This window comes from Nycticebus coucang, chromosome 2 (assembly GCF_027406575.1).
Source record: "Nycticebus coucang isolate mNycCou1 chromosome 2, mNycCou1.pri, whole genome shotgun sequence".
Taxonomy (NCBI): Eukaryota; Metazoa; Chordata; class Mammalia; order Primates; family Lorisidae; genus Nycticebus; species Nycticebus coucang.
In genome coordinates, this window is record NC_069781.1 from 164835616 (window position 1) to 164852635 (window position 17020).

Consider the following 17020-nt stretch of genomic DNA (forward strand, 5'->3'; position numbering starts at 1 on the left):
TGTATTGTCATCACTATATATAGCAATTCATTGTGTGAATATATATACCACAAATACCTTAACCATTCTATTTTAGTGTATTGTAGTGGGCATTTGAGTACTTTTCAGTTCTGGGTGATGAATGTGAATGAATTGTGGTGCTGTGAGCATTGTAGTACAGCGCTGCCCAACAGAACTTTCTACAATAATGAAAATATTCTATATCTTCACGGTCCAGTATAATAGCTACTAGCCATATGTAGCTATTGAGCATTTGAAATGTGGCTGGTGTAACTGAGGTACTGAAATTTTATTTTAATTTAATTTGAATTTAGATAGCTACTTGTGGCTGTGGCTATCATATTGGACCGTAGAGTTCTATTATTTGGTGAACAGATGGGTGCTTTTCTGTTGGAGAATACTTTCCACCTAGGAGTGGAATTTCTGACTTTTAGGGTATCTGTAAGTTTGGTTTTAATAGACAGAGCTAAATAATTTTCCAAAGTGGCTGTACTAATTCATATTCCCACCAGCAATGTATGAGAGTTCTAGTTGCTTTACATCCTCATCAACACTTGGTATTGTCTGGATTTTTGTCATTTTAGCCATTCTCGTACATAGTAGAAATATCACACCATGGTTTTAATTTGAATTTCTCTGGTGACCAAAAATAATTTAGCACCTTGAATAGTCTCATTTGTGAAGTGATTATTCAAATCTTTTGCCTACTTTTCTATTGGATCTTCTCATTATTGATTTCTAGGGATTCTTTATGTATTTTGACTATGAATCCCATGTTGGATATATCATTGCAAAAATCATCCCTCTCTCTGTGGACATCCCCATCTCTTTTGTTCCCATAACAGTGTCTTTGGATTAATGAGTATTGCTAATTTATATATATAATATTTATTAATTTTGTATATGATTATTCACTTTGTGCATATTTAGCTTCAAAATATACAGAACATAATATTATTAAATACCCATTGTACATGTTAAGAATGGGGTGTTTTGGCTCAGTGCCCATAGCTCATTGGTTAGGGCGCCGGCCACATGCACTGGGGTGGGTGGGTTCAAACTCCGCCCAAGCCTGCTAAACAACAATGACAACAACAACCAAAAAAAGCTGGGCATTGTGGCAGGCACCTGTAGTCCCAGTTACTTGGGAGACTGAGACAAGAGAATCACTTAAGCCCAAAAGTTTGAGGTTGATGTGAGCTGTGACACTGCAGCACTCTACCGAGGGTGACATAGTAAGACCCTGTCTCAAAAAAATAAATAAGAAAAGAAAAAAGAACAGGGTGTTTTATTGCTGCAGTGGAAAAAACAAAATTTTTTAGGGTGGCGCCTGTGGCTCAGTGGGGAGGGCGCCAGCCCCATATACTGAGGGTGGCGGGTTCAAACCCAGCTCTGGCCAAATTGCAACAAAAAAAATAGCTGGGCGTTGTGGCAGGCGCCTGTAGTCTCAGCTACTCGGGTGGCTGAGGCAAGAGAATCGCCTAATCCCAGGAGTTGGAGGTTGTTGTGAGCTGTGATGCCATAGCACTCTACCGAGGGTGATAAAGTAAGACTCTTGTCTCAAAAAAAAAAAGAAAAAAATATTTAAACTTGAAAGCCGTCTTGGGCACATTATCATATTAAGTTGGATAAAAGCCTTGAGAAAGAGTTTTTGTCTATCTTTATTAAATTTTCAGGTTTTAGGCTAAAATAAAATTGAAAACATTGCTCATGAAATAATTTAAACTTCTTTAAAAAAAATTTTTTTTCCTAAGATAAAAACGTACCTTCAGTGCTTTAATATACCAACAGTGACTATTTTGCACACACAGAATGTCACCAATAACCTCTAAACAGTGCGAGTGGTAGTGTTTGGCATCACTCCCATATTATTCTTATAAGGAAGTATGAGGATCAATTATACCTGCAATACTAGTGCACTGGCGTGTCTACCAAGCATAAAATCCAATTATCTAAAACAACACAATTATCAAATTCCTATACAGTATATAATTTATAACTGAATTTATATATTTAGAAACCTGTGAGGTATTCTTTAAATTCTTTTTAACTAGAAATCAACCTAGGCATGAAATTAAAAGCACTGAACTAGTGTTAACCACAAGAGTGGCAGAAGTTCAAGATTTAGCTTCACAAATGTTTACCTATCATTTTGATATCAGTCTCAGCACATTCAGTGTTTGTCCTGCAGTGGGATTTGTTTTTCAGCATACAAGAAAGGCCAGCTGTGTGTGACTGTCTTATTGCAAGTGGCACAGGGATGGCAAGCCAGGGAAACACAGGCAAGAAAATAGCGGCTCACAGAGCATTTTCCATTTGCTTTGACACTGGCTGTGATTGGTTTTGATTTAGAGTAGAATGCAAAAACCATATAAAAACTGAACAAAGGGCCAGGCTGGGGGCTCATGTCTGTAATCCTAGCACTTTGAGAGGCTAAGGACACTTGAAGCCAGGAGTTTGAGACCAGCCTGAACAAGAGTGAGACAAAAAAATAAAATAGTTAGCTGGACATTGTGGCAGGTGCCTGTAGTCTCAGCTACTTGAGAGTCTGAGGCAGAAGGATCTCTTGAGCCCAGGAGTTTAAGGTGGCAGTGAGCTGTGATGGTGCCCCTGCACTCTAGCTGGTGTAACAGAACGAGACTATCTCAAAAACAAAAACAAAAACCAACAAAAAATTTGAATGAAGGTCAGTAACCTATACTGAAACATAGGTAAACAGAGGTACCAATGGCACTGATGATATGAGTCATCATCAAAAGACAGTCTGGGTAAATACTGCACATTTCCTGTCATCTGCTTCTAAGGGTCACATATTTTGAACTGAAAAGGAATCCTATGGGGCTTTTCATATATCACTTACTTGAAGAAAGGCTGTTTTAGATGCCCCCTCCATTAAACAGAAGGCCTGGGTTTCAAAATTAGTTTTCTGGCATGATTACAAGATATATTACACTCTACTAATACTGTTTGACATTGAAATGCTGTAATTGATGGTGTGACTGCTCTCTTGTGTATACAGCAAAGAACAAACTTATTAGAGTGAAAAGCTAATTGTGAAAAAAAAATGGATGATTCCATAAAGACATGAAGAAGGACATTTTTGTGTCTTGGGATCTATTAACCAGTTCCAGGCACCTGTATAGACAGATTCCTCCATGAAAGCATTCTCCAGTAACCTGGGGTAGGTTGCAAATGATGAATACATCTAAAGAATCTTCTTGCAAAAATTAACCATTTGTTCAAGCCATAGTCATAGCCATAGTCTCTGAGATATGTAGAGACTGGGGGCTAAAGCCACTTTGCAACTCAAAAACTCCCACCAAAATTCTTTATTTTAACATAATCCACCTTTCTAAATGGTTAGTACCTTTTGTGTCCTGTGTAAGAAATCCAGGGTCACAAAGATATTCTCTGATATTTTCCTCTTCAAGATTTATTGCTTTGCCTTTCACATTTAGGTCTATGTCTAAGGGATATTTTAAGAATTGCTTGTCATATACTGAGCACCTATTATGAGCAGGCATCCTGCTAGGTGGTATGTTTTGATAAATTCATAGCAGAGATTGCGGTTCCCATTATATGGATGAGGCAATAAAGGCTCAGAGGCCTGACTTGTTCTGTGGGTACTTCCAACAAGATGTGGGGCCAGAATTTGAAGCCAGGACTGTATCTTACTTAGCCAGAGTGCTGTTCTAGGAGTCAGGTCTGGCAGAAGAGCTCTGGACTTTGACTTCCCAGAGGAAGGTGGTTTCTTCTGCCCTGAGCACTCTCAGGCCACTCACCATCTCAGGATACTGAATGTTGGTGAACAAAAGGCCTGGGACCCAGGTTGGGACCAGGACTGGTTTGACTCTGAAGACAACTCAGAGCTGCAAAGCAATCTGATGGGGTGGGGAAAGAAGGAATAAAGAACTTGTTCCCACACACCCTGTAATGATTTTTGAACCCACATTCCATGAATCACATCCTGGGAAAGTACTAGAAAACCCCACAGTTCAGCATGACCGTTGCAGTCATTTGAGATCAACAGGATTTATCGTGGTGAAGAAGTTTCTGTCTTTTCTTAGTCTACTAGTTTGTCTGGTCTTACCTACGTTGGGTTAATAGACTCTCTGGTCTTAAACTACACGTTGCATTCCTGGAATAAGTCCTACTACTCATGATATATTATTTTCATATACATATTTCAACCACCCTGATGCTGGTTTCTTAAGCTCCTGTAAATTCTGGGAGCTGAGGGAACCTCTGAGGATCCGAGGACAAAATCCCATCATCTTTAACATGTTTCAGAATTGGAACCCACAGGGCCTTACCTTCTGCAGGCCCCTGGCCTCAGGCCTAGGCAGCATGGTGAAATGATGGGAGTCATAATTGTTCCTCCTGCCGTAAAGGCATGAAGGGGTTGCCAAAAGCATGCCCTGGCAGGGTGGCATGTAGAGAGGGCAAGTGGCACTCAGGTTCATCAATTTCCTCTCTCATCTTTATTATTTCCTTCCTCTACTTATTTTGGGTTTGGTTCTTCTTTTTCCATTTCTTCAGATGAAGGCTTATATTTTTTGAGTTGCCACCTTTCTTCTTTTCTGATACGAGTGCTGAAAGCTATAAATTTCCCTTGAAGCATTGCTTTCACTGTATTCCATAAATTTGATGTGTGGTGGTTTTGTTTTCCTGTATATTTTTATTGTGATTTGTTTTTGTCATTATGAAATACCTTTGTCTCTAGTATTTCTTACTTTTTAAAGCAGTGTTTTTCAATCTTTTTGATTTCACAGCACACTTTAACCTATAGTTACAACTTCTACAGCACACTTAAATTACGTTGATCAAAAAATAGAGTGAAAAGAAGAATATACTTATTGTGCTTTGAACTTTTTGAAAATAATTTAATTAATGATCTTTAATTTTTTTTTTTTTTTTCACTTTTAGCCAGGGCCAGGCTTGAACCCACCACCCCCGGTATACAGGGCCAGCGCCCTACTCCTTGACCTACGGGCACCACCCAATGATCTTTAAAATTTTTTGCAGCACACCTAAGATCCTCTCACGGCACACCAATGTGCCGCAGCACACCGGTTGAAAAATCATTGCTTTAAAGTCTATTTTGTCTGATATTAGCATAATCACTTCAGCTGCTTGTATGGTATATTTTCTCCCATCCTTTTACTTTCAACCCATTTGTACCTTTGAATCTAAGGAGTGCCTCTCATAGCCAGCATATAGTTAGAACTCGCCTTTTTATTCACTCTGACAATGTCTGCCCTTTAAGTGGGTTATTAATCCATTTATATCTTTTTAAAAACAGAGATTAACTTAGCAAAATATAAATTATTTATCTGGTTAGATGTACATCAGCCACTTTGCTATTTGTGTTCTTTTTGTTTTATGTCTCTTCTGTCTATTCCTCCTTTACTTTCATCTTTTCTGTTTAAATAAACAGTTGAATATATTATTCTGATTCTCCTAGGGGTATTTTACTATTTTTAAAAAATTATTTTATTTAGCGGTTGCTATCGCTTCTCGGCCTTTTGGCTAAGATCAAGTGTATTTAGCGGTTGCTGTAGGGATTACATATACAGTTTACCTCATCACAACCCACTTCAGAATAATTCTACCTCAAATCCGATAAAAACTTTCCTCCAAGGGCGGCGCCTGTGGCTCAGCGGGTAGGGCGCCGGCCCCATATGCCAAGGGGGGCGGGTTCAAACCCAGCCCCGGCCAAACTGCAACAAAAAAATAGCCGGGCATTGTGGCGGGTGCCTGTAGTCCCAGCTACTCGGGAGGCTGAGGCAAGAGAATCGCTTAAGCCCAAGGATTTGGAGGTTGCTGTGAGCTGTGTGACGCCACCGCACTCTACCAAGGGCGATAAGGTGAGACTCTGTCTCTACAAAAAAAAAAAAACTTTCCTCCAATATATCTCCTTCCCCCGCACACACACTTTTATGCTTTTATTATCTAACTCATAGTGTCTGTGGATTGTTTTTTTCCTTTTGGTTGTTATTTTTGTTTCTATTTGGTTGTTTTTCCCCAAATATGGATTACACGTTCTTATTTCTTTGGTCTTGTAATTTTTTGTTGAATGCTGGACATTTTGGATAATGTTACTATAGTAACTTTGGATTCTGACATTTTACGCTTGTTGTTATTGTCAGTTTGTTGGTGGTTTGTTTAGTAACGGGTCTAAACTGAATCTGTAAATGCTGTTTCCCTAACACCATGCAGCTGCTGAGGTCTCTGCTCACTTTTGTCCCCCTTGTTTTTATTTCAAAGCTTGCCTTCCTTCTGGTTGACGCAAATCTTCATAGCTCAGTGTTCAGCCAAAGAATGGTCAGAAGTTGGACTAAATCATCTTAAGCCAGTGAGGCTTCACTCTCTGCTGATGCTGGATCTGTGTTGTGTATGTAGACCAGGGAGTGCATTGAAACTTCAGGCTATTTTCAAGCCTGCCCCAGATTTTACTTTCTACTAAGCTCTCTCATATCTTTTCTAGCAAGGATGTATTGGTGATGTGGGCCCACTTTTGGTTTCTGTTCTACATGCTCACAACCTGCAGTCAGCCCAGGACTGTGAAGTTATCAGGATCCCTATAGCTGACTCACATCCTGGAACTCCCTGTTCAATCTCCAGTTAGTCCACTAGTCCATTTCTTGCCACAGACAGGACCACTTCAAGCTAGCACAGCAGCAGGCCCTCTTCATTTATTTACCACTGAGATCTCCACTTTAACTAACAACACCTTAAATCAACTGGGCTCTCTCCAGTGGTAGCAGGAAAGCAGCTGTTTTTTACAGGCTGTCCTTCCCTGACTGGCAGTGTTGGTCAGGGTGAGGCGAGGGGACTTCGGGAGCATTCCCAGGCAAGAACACCACAGACTTGCACGGTGTGTGCCTGAAGTTTAATTGTTTTCATAATAAATGCTTCTTGGGTCATTATTGTATGCCTTTGGTCAATTTCCAGAGCCTGCAAGCGGTAGTTTCAAGTAACCTGGGCAATGTCACTGAAGCAGGCTCTTAAATACCACATTTACCAACTCCAAGAGACTCCGTTCCCTAAAGCTTTTTAAAGCAATGCAGAAAACACATCCAAAGCAAGGTGATTATTCATTGCTACAACAGCAAATAATGTGATGGTGACCTACACAGACCTTAAGTCAAGTTTATTCCCCCAAATCTGACTCACAGAGGGAAATGGTGAATCAGCTGTGTAGGATGATGCTGACGAGCACCAGAGAGCCGGGAAAGATTGGTTTCCTTTCCTGCTGAAGGTGAGCTACAGAGTGTCTCTGGGCTTCCTGGGGCCCAAAGTAAAAAGGCAAAAAGGATAAGTTGCATGATTCTTATGGTCTATAAGAAGAAAGTAGCTCTTTGGAGAAAGCAAGGCCTTTCATGACCTTCACATCTTGGAGAAATTTCTTACGTGGAGCCTCACATAGGGGATACCTAGAGGTATAGTGGATGCCACCTTCCGCAACACACTTGTGATAAAGCTGCTTCTTAAGCTGGTCCCCTCAATGTGGGCTCTGAGGCATAAGGCTACGCAAAATTCCAGGAAGATAGTTTTGGGGAAGGAGGCTCAGCTACTGGCTGGTTCAGCTAGCTCCAAGGACTAAAACTTTTCTTGTGCAGAGCAGCATGTGGATGACATGGCTTTCTTGCAATCCTCCATAATTTATTGTCTCTCCCTTGGGTGGGATAGCTGATGAAAATGTGCAGCATTCATGAATTTAACATTTTATTTGTCCATTATTCACGAGCTTCCTGGAAAGTCCATATTATAGTCAATGATCATTTTTCTGAGTCATGGTTTTGAGTCTTATAATGCAGGCTGGAGTGTGGGAGCTAATCCCCTGGCTGGTGGATGGGCCATGCCACCCCCTGCTCCAATGTCGGCTTCTCAACCCAGTTGTATTGTCTCTTACTTATCAGCCATTCCCAGTGGCTCTAATGGTGTTACAGAAACCTATGTTGTTTGTGGGGGATGGTCCAAGAGCCAACTTTGGAGAGTGATAGAAGATAAGAGAAAATGAAGTTGAGGCTGATGGTGATCCTAGCAAGAAAGTGAGTTTGGTGTGAGTTCGAATGGAATGTGTAATTCTACCATAGCTTGATTCTGGGATGTCAATCAGTTCATCATTTCCATTGCAGAAAGACGAAAAACCACTTCTGTGGTTATGAAACTGTCTCAGTGAGTTTTCCAGCCAATAAATAAATTGTTCTTCAAGCCAGCGATAAAACCTTGGTGAATGATGACAAGGTGGTAAACTTGCAGAATTTGGATATGCAGAGGAACATGTGAGTTAATTTTAGTGAGTTTATTTAAGATGCAGAATGTATCTTAATAGCGGAAGAAATCACTTTCATCTTGTATTTATAGAATCATTAAGGGCTTGTGGGTGGTCACTTATATTTTTCCAGTTATATTTTAACACAGTGGTTGAAAACCTTCTGCTTGGTTTTCACTCTACCATTACCTCTGACATGTGAAACAAGTGGAAGCAGAACTGCTCTGTCAAAGTGAGAGCAGGGAGCTCCATGATGCACCTGGATGCCCCACCCCCAGTGTCAGGGCACCTATGCAGGTCCATTTGCTTTCCACAGCTTCAGAGGTTCATCGTAGTCTAATTTATATTCATGTTGTCTAGCATAGAGTCAGCACTTGGTGAGTATTGGTGAGTGGATGGATGGATGGATGGATGGGCAGATGCATAGGAGGATAGATGAGCAGATGGTTGGGCAATTTCATGAGTAGATCCCTGGGTAGATGGATGGGTGGATTCATGAGTGAATGGATGGGTGGTTAGGTGGGTGGATGGATGGGTGAATTCATGGGTGAATGGACTGGTGCATGGATGGGCAGTTCGAAAGCAGATGGATGGGTGGATTCATGAGTGGATGCATGGGTAGCTGGATGGGTGGAATGGATGGGAAGATGCATAGTGGATGGATGGGCAGATGGATGGGTGAATTCAGGGGTATATGCCTGGGTAGCTGGATGGGTGGATGCATGGGTAGATGGTTGGGTGGATGGATAGGGGATGGATGAGCAGATGCATGGGTGAATTCAGGGGTGGATGGATGGGGATGAATGAGTGGATGCATAGGTGGATGGATGAGTAGATGTACGAGTGGATGCATGGGAAGATTCATGGATGGATGGATGAGTGGATGTATGGTTGGATCCATGCCAAGATGCATAGACAGACGGATAGGTGGATTCATGGGTGGATGAATGAGCAGGTGCATGGGCAGGTGCATGGGTGGATGCCTGGGTAGATGGATGAGTGGGTGGATTCATAGGTAGATGGAAGGGTGGATGCATGGACTGCAAGGTGAATGATTGAGTGTATGGTGAGTAGATGCCTAGGAAAATGCCTGTAAGGATAGATGGTTTGTTTGTTGAGTGAATTGATGGATAATTGATAAACAGGTTGATGACTTCACATTCCATTCCTCCTTTCCACCATACTCTACCCCACTCCCCATGGCACACATGGCCATCTAAAGGTGTCAGGACCATGACACAACATTAGTTGACTTCTTGTAGAAATGCATCCCCAGTGTAAGAAGAATCCTGAATACCAAATACCCTTTTACCCACCCCGTGATCCCAACATTCAGCTGCCATCAAGGTGACATCCCACAGCCTTACCCTTATCTTGTTCTGCTGTTTTGTCCTTCAACACCAAACCCTTCTGTGTCCTCTCTGAGATGTCGTTGTCCTGCCCTCAGCTCTCTAACATCCCTCTACCAGTCTACTGGTGACCAGAGGATGGATACCAGCAGAAGAGCTGAGAAGTCACCCAGAAAAGGAAGGGGACTCAGAAATGCCAAAGCCATGAGCCCAACCATGTCCCCTGCCAAACCCCTCTCCAGGTCCCTGCTGGGAGTAGGTGATAGTGAGCAGAGGGAAGACAGGGCCTGATCATGTTCACAACACTCCCCCCAGTGACTCCACAGCCTCCCCCGGCAGTTCCAGCAGCGGAGGAAGAGTGCACTGCTGAAGCCAGACTTGCCAGGGAAGTGGACCCATGACAAATGTCTTCAGAATCTTTGTGACAGGAGCCATCAGTCAGATCTGAGTCCTTGGCCCCTCCCTTCTCCCTGAAAACAACATCTCTGAGAGAGTGGGCAGGATTAGCGGTCTAAAGAGGTTGACTCAGCAGGCCCATGTCTTTGTGCCTTCCCTTTGTCACTGTGGTTCAGGTAGCTTCAGGCTGCAAAGAGCACTTCCCTGTACCCAGACAGAGGAGCTGTGGAGCTGCCTGCATGCTACTGTCAGCAAGGGCTTAGGAACCATGTTCTGCCTCAGTTTCCCTGCCCTGCATATTTCCCAGCTTTCCCATAGTTGAACCAGCCCTGGCTTCTTCCTCTTGACATGGGCATGAATGTTACTGCCTCCCCTCATAGTTCCTGGTCCCTCCTCATCCCCCCACCCTCAAACCTCTATTTACCTACCCTGGAGAGAGAACAGTTCAGGATAAGTGTCTCTTTGGACAGGTAGCCAGCAGGACCAGAGAGGGCGGGAGGCATGCCCAGGTCACACATGAGTGAGGGGTAGAACCAGGAACACAAACCAGTTCTCTAGCCCCTACTCCATCACACCCTCCATCCTGCTCTTTTCTTCTGTTTTGTGCCACTGTTTGACGAATTATCAGACAGGCCTGGGTTCAGATTTCAGATCTGCCACAAAACTAGCAGGGCAATCTTGAGCACGTAATTTTAGATCACCAAGACTCAGTGTCCTCGTCTGTAAATGGGGGTGACAATGGCATCTAAACAGAGAGGAAGCAAGCCCAAGACCTAGCCCCACATCCATGCTGGGTTATTTAGGTTCTTTCAGTTCACAGTTCTCAGTCCCAGCCCTGGACCAGAAGTCTGGAGGTGCCAGAGCTGGCTTCTTCCCGGCACAGCAGTGGCCCATGGACCTGGGGGCTTTGGAACCCCATCTGCAGATTGGGAATGACACCAGAGCTGTCTCTGAAGCCTGCTCGGGGCTCTAGAAACTCTCTGAGTTGTCCTGTGGTGCTGAGTGTGCTCACCCTGGCTACTCTGCTCGGCTACACCTCATGGAGGGCTGTGGGCTAAGCCTGCTCTCCCCCCAGCTTCAGCTCATGTGGGTCCCATGTGGCCTCCTCACCCTGCCCCTGCCCATCTGTCCTGCCATCTGCAGCCAAAGGGATCTCCTAAAACACTCTGACCGTGCCCCTATTTTGAGATAAAGGATACCTCTTGATTTGACCTTCAAGAGCCCTCCCAGGCTAGCCCCTCCCAGCTCCTCCAACTCCAGCCCCCACCAGATCACTCCACCTCTCATAATTTCTCAAATGTGCCGAATCCTCCTTGGAGGCCCCGAATTCCTTCTCTACTGGAATTTGCCAGACTTATTTATCAAAGATCTGTAGCCCACCCCGGACCTGGACTCCTTACTTTTAAGACCTGACTTACTCTCCTGATGGAATTATCTATTCTGTGAGCAGCTTAAATCCCATGGTTGGACTAGGGGATTGGGTGAGAGGATGGGCCAGCGGGTGAGAGTGACTGGGAGCAGCTCCCCCGACTCCATGCACGCAAGCAGCTGGAGCAGCCAGTCACCAACTCCCCTTTATGTAGCTAGAATAGCACCTAAGAGTCCTTTCTCTGCCAGAACTGCCCAGGATGCTGGGCAGAGAGAGAACAAGACAAGGACGACACAGACCCACCCCCCTGTGGGCTTCAGGCCACATGAAGCAGGGTGGTTGACAGCCAGTTCAGAAAAGGCAAACAGCCGTCTAGATCTAAGTCTGGCTCCACTGATGTCACTAGCTCTGTGCTCAGTCTCCCCATCTGCAGAGTGGAGGAAAGACAATCCCCACCTCTCAGAATTGCTGCAAAGATTAAAAGAGAGACTCCTGTGTGTAAAAGGATCAGAGCTTGACTGATGCATGGGACATGCTTGGTCATTTAAGTTCCCTTGTTATCGTCACGGGTCACTCCCTGCGATCTAGAACCGAGCTGGAGGTAGAATACACACGGAACAGGGCCCCCAACCCCCGCCCTGGGTTGTGTCCTCTTCCCTATCTACCTGCCTTCTGTGGTCCATCTCTTCCTGAAACACACAGCCTCCTGTCTGAAATCTTGTTGTCTATCAGCAATGTTCATCTGTGGATGTGCCTTCATCTTGAATAAGCCCCAGGTTACTTAGCCAGTTCTGACTACATACATACCACATGGCCCAGAGGAAGCAAAATGTCATTTTAGGGAAAGGGATTTTTTACTTTCACAAGACTCAAAAAACTCCCAGTACACTGTGCCTGGTAGCCACAGAATAGCATCTTGACCAAGAGCACAGAGGTTAAGTGTGTATTCTACCTTCAGCTTTCCACTGACCCAGGTGCTGTGTGATCTGGGGGAAGTTACTTAACCTCTCTGAGGCTATTTCCTTGCCTATTAACTAGGGATGCCATCAGAGGCCATCATGAGGATTAAATGAGATAAAAGAGTGCAGGAAAAGGACTAAGCATAGTGGGGGGCACAGGAGGTGTTCAGGAGTTGGTGTTGGGGGGAAGTGGCCTCTCAGAGAAGAGCCTATATTTTAAGGTATAGTTTCTACTTGATCATTGCACCTTTATGGAAGCTACTTGGGAAGAAATTTCAGGATGGAGACAAAGCCTGTTTCATCTTCTGTACTTGCTGCAGGTGGGGTACAGGGAGGCTGAGGGTTGGAGAGAGGGAAGGGTGCTGTCATCATGTTATTTCTCTGCAGTCATATTTATCTTATTGATAAAATGGGGCCTGGGTTGAGAAATTGGAAGAGTTTCCTTCATAATTTAAAGCAGTGCCTACCTCTGCAGGTCGCAGTGACAGAGACATTAATTTCCCAGCCGGCCATGCAGGCAGATGCCTGCGTCAACTGGCTCCATGCACAGGCACGGGTGATGCCACCTCCTGCCCAGCTGGTGGTGAGCCTCATGCTGCAGATGGGGGCAAGGCTCTCATCTGCTTCCGAGGGAGATGAAGGGAGAGCGTCTCCAAGGTGACCCGTGGGGTGGCCCCTCAGTGGCAAGTTCTGAGTGCTGTGCAGGGCAGGCCAACACACACACACACACCCCCAAACCTAGGTTTGCAGTCTGTGCACCTGCAGCCCTGCCATGCCCAGCTCTCTAGCAGCATGTGTGCCTTGGATCATGGGGTGACCAGTGTGTCCCAAACCACTGCAGCAGCTGGAGTCAGAATAGGACATTCCAGATCCCCACTGGGGGCAAGATTCTTGGAGCCAGCTCACTATTCCACAGCAGCATGAGCCCCACACACTCCTACCCTCCCCACAGAGAGCTGGCATCCCTCACACCTTGGTCCTGCTCTTGGCTCTGAAGGTGAGAGGCTGCATGACAGAGAGGAGGAAGGTGGCCTTTGGTTCAAGAATGGTAGCAGAGTGAGCTATGATCACACCAGATGAGTGGCAGCCAAAAGCTCCATTTTCTGACCAGCTATGGCTCGTAATAGTCCTGGCATGGAGTGCTGTGTTGAAAAGGATGCTGAAGATGCCTTCTGGGCAAACAGGAAAGAGACCGATGGTCAACTAGTAATGTCCATCGGGACTAGTAATGTCCAATTGGGGCTAGGCGCGGTGTAATCCCAGCACTTGGGAGGCCAACTGGGTGGACTGCCTGAGCTCACAGGTTTGAGACCAGACTGAGCCAGAGCAAAACCTAAAAATAACCAAGCATTGTGGCAGGCGCAAATGTAGTTTTACTTCTTCCTCTACAATATGGATATATTCTTTTGTTTCATTTTCTTGCCTAATTGTGCTGGCTAGAATCTCCAGTACAATCCTGACTAGAGGTGGCAAGAATGGACATTCTTCTCTTGATCCTGATCTTAGGAGGAAAAGTTTTTCTCTTTTACCATTTAAGTATGATGTTATCTTTAAGTCTTTCATAGATGTTCTTTATCGGGTTAAGGAATTTCCCTTCTATTTTTAATTCATCGAGTGTTTTTATCATGAAGCGTCTTTGAATTTTGTCAAATGCTTTTTCTTCATCTATTTTGACAATGTGATATTTTTTACTATAGTCTATTATGTGGTGTATTACTTTAATTGATTTTTAAATAGTTAAACCCATCTTGCGTTCTTAGGATGAATCTCACTTAGTCATAGTATATAATCCCATTCGTTATCATTGGATTCAATTTGCTAGTATTTCACTGGAGATTTTTGCATCTATATTTATAAAAGATATTGTTCTGTAATTTTTTTTTCTTATGATGTCGTCTGTTTTTAGTATCAGGGTAATGCTGCCTTATAAAATGAGTTAATAAGTGTTCTCTCCTCTTCTATTTTTAGAAAAAAAGTGAAATTTATTTCTTCTAGGTTATTTATTGTGGTATTATATATATAAACATATATACACATATATGTATAAAATGTAAAATGTACTATTTTAACCATTTTTAAGTGTATAGTTCAGTGATGTTAAGTACATTCACATTGTTGTGTAACCATCACCACCTTCCATCTCCAGAACTTTTTTCATCTTCCCAAACTAAAAACCTGTACCTATAAAAGTTATCATTTATTCTTTAAATATTTGGTAAAATTCACCAGTGAAGCTACATGGTCCTGGGCTGTTCTTTGTGGAAAGTATATATATATTCACACACACACACATACATATATATACATACATGTGTGTGTGTGTATTTTACCGATTCAATTTATTTACCTGTTACAGGTCTGTTCAGAGTTTCTGTTTCTTCTTGAGTCTATTTCCTTAGTTTTGTATACTTCTAGGAATTTGTACATTTCACACAAGTTACCCAATTTGTTGGTATATTAATTGTTCATAGTATTCCCCAAGAATTCTTTGTCTGTAAGGTCTTTGGCAATGTCCTCTCTTTAGTTTCTGATTCTATTAGTTTGAGTATTCTCTTTTTTGCTTGGTTATTCTATTTAAAGGCTTGTCTATGTTGTTAATCTTTTTAAAGAACTTCTGTTTTCATTGATTTTTCTCTATTGTTTTTCTAATCTCTATTTCACTAATTTTCACTCTAATCTTTACTATATCCTTCCTTCTACTTGCTTAAGATTTAGTCCTTCTTTTACCAACATCTTGAGGTAGAAGGTTAGGTTGTTTATTGGAGATCTCTTTTTTTTCTTTTTTAATGTGACATTTACACATATATATTTCCCTCCAAACACTGCTTTAGCTGCGTCCCACAAGTTTTATTGCAATTCATTTTAACTCATCTCAAAGGATTTTCTAATTTTTTTTTACAATTTCCTCTTTCACTCATTGGTTGTTTACTGGTGTGTTAACTTCCACATATTTGTGAATTTCACAAATCTTTTTCTATTAATTTCTAATTCCACTTCGTTATGATCAGAGAACATATTTTGTACAATTTCAATAATTTAAAAATCTACTGATCCTAGTTTTATGTCTTAATATATGGCTTATCCTGGAAAAAGTTCCACATGTGCTTGAGAAGAATGTTTACTCTGCTGTTGTTGAGTGTAATGTTCTATAGATGTCTGTTAGGTCTATTTGTGTGTAGTGTGTTTATGTCACATTTTCTTTTTTATTTTTATTGTTAAATCATAGCTGTGTACATTAGTGCAATAAAGGGGTACAATGCGCTGGTTTCATAACACTCTGAAATATTCTCATCAAACTGTTCAACGTAGCCTTCATGGCATTTTCTTAGTTATTGTATATGTCACATTTTCTTATTGATCTTCTGCCTAGTTTTTGTATACCTTGTTGAAAATTGATACATATAATGTGTATATACATGTACTGAAATCTCCAACTATTTTTTCTGTGCTATATGTATTTCCCCTCAATATTTTAGGACTATGGAACTCTGTTGTTAGGTGCATATATGTTTATAATTGTTATAATTTCCTCATAGATAGCCTTTTTATAATTGAATCATTCAATGAATTCACATTTAAAGATATTATTGATACAGTTGGATTTACATCTGCTATTTTACTTTTTGTCTTATATATGTCTGTGTATAGCTCCAAGGATAATATGAGCTCTTAACACTGATCCCATATGTAATAGGGGCTCTGAAAACAGTAACCTGTATTCGGGCCTCAAGCAGTCACAGGAATCCACTTACTCCAGCATGCTTACATCAAAGTCAGGAAGCATGCATGTCTATTCAAAGCCACTGGGAGCTCCTTCTCCCTAGTGCATGCCTCTGTAGCAGAGCATCTTATAGTGAACTTCAGCAAAGGCTTAAATCTCAGGCTGGGATCACATACTGGCCCATCCTAATAAACCAGTCCCTCCTGATGAAGGTCAGTAAGCTTCAAGAAACACCAGCTGGGCCAGAAAAAGTTCCCAGGACATGTTTCTAGCTTCAGCTAAGGTCCTGAGTTTGTGCTTCAACATCTGTTCCTCCCACAGGCTGAGTGTAATTGAGGCTTTAGGAGCCAGTGCTAGGAAGGAATGAGAAGGGAGCAGCAACTCAGCTGAGTGTCCAGCCTCTGACTGGTAGATGTCCAGGCCCTTGTTTGGGAAATATAAGCCCTCCTACAACTGGTAGCCCTCCTACACTAACCAAATTCTGCTTGATTACCTCCCAAAACAGAGGACTACTTCCCCTAAGACAGCTCAAGTCCTGCCATTTCCTCATCTGGTCTCATGTATGGAGCCATTCATTCAATACATGCACTGGGCACCTTTGGTGTGCCAAGCCCAATTGCTGAATTTGAGGACACAGAAAGCAATCAAACAGAAGTCCTGGAAACCACATGTGATCATAGGCAACAAATGCACAGCAAGGGGGTTGGACCTGGGCTCTGGGAGAACAGGCAAGGAGACCCCTCTCAGAACAGGGCCTGGGAATGCTCTGACATCTCCCCATACTTGCTCCTGACTCTGTGGTGCACTGAGTGTCTGAATCTGGCTCCCTACTGCTGAGAGATCAGGCTGGCAGCCTTACGAAGGACTCAGACCACCAGCTGGGCCAGAAAAAGCTCCCAGGGCATGTTTCTAGCCCCAGCTAAGGTCCTAAGTCTCCCACCCCTTCCT

At 42.9% G+C, this 17020-nt stretch overlaps 1 protein-coding gene across 1 annotated transcript in view; it reads left to right on the plus strand.

The window, feature by feature from the left end:
- The window catches only part of BEAN1 (brain expressed associated with NEDD4 1), a 46131-nt gene that overhangs the window by 19274 nt on the left and 9837 nt on the right, over nt 1-17020 (plus strand). The window lies entirely within an intron of this gene.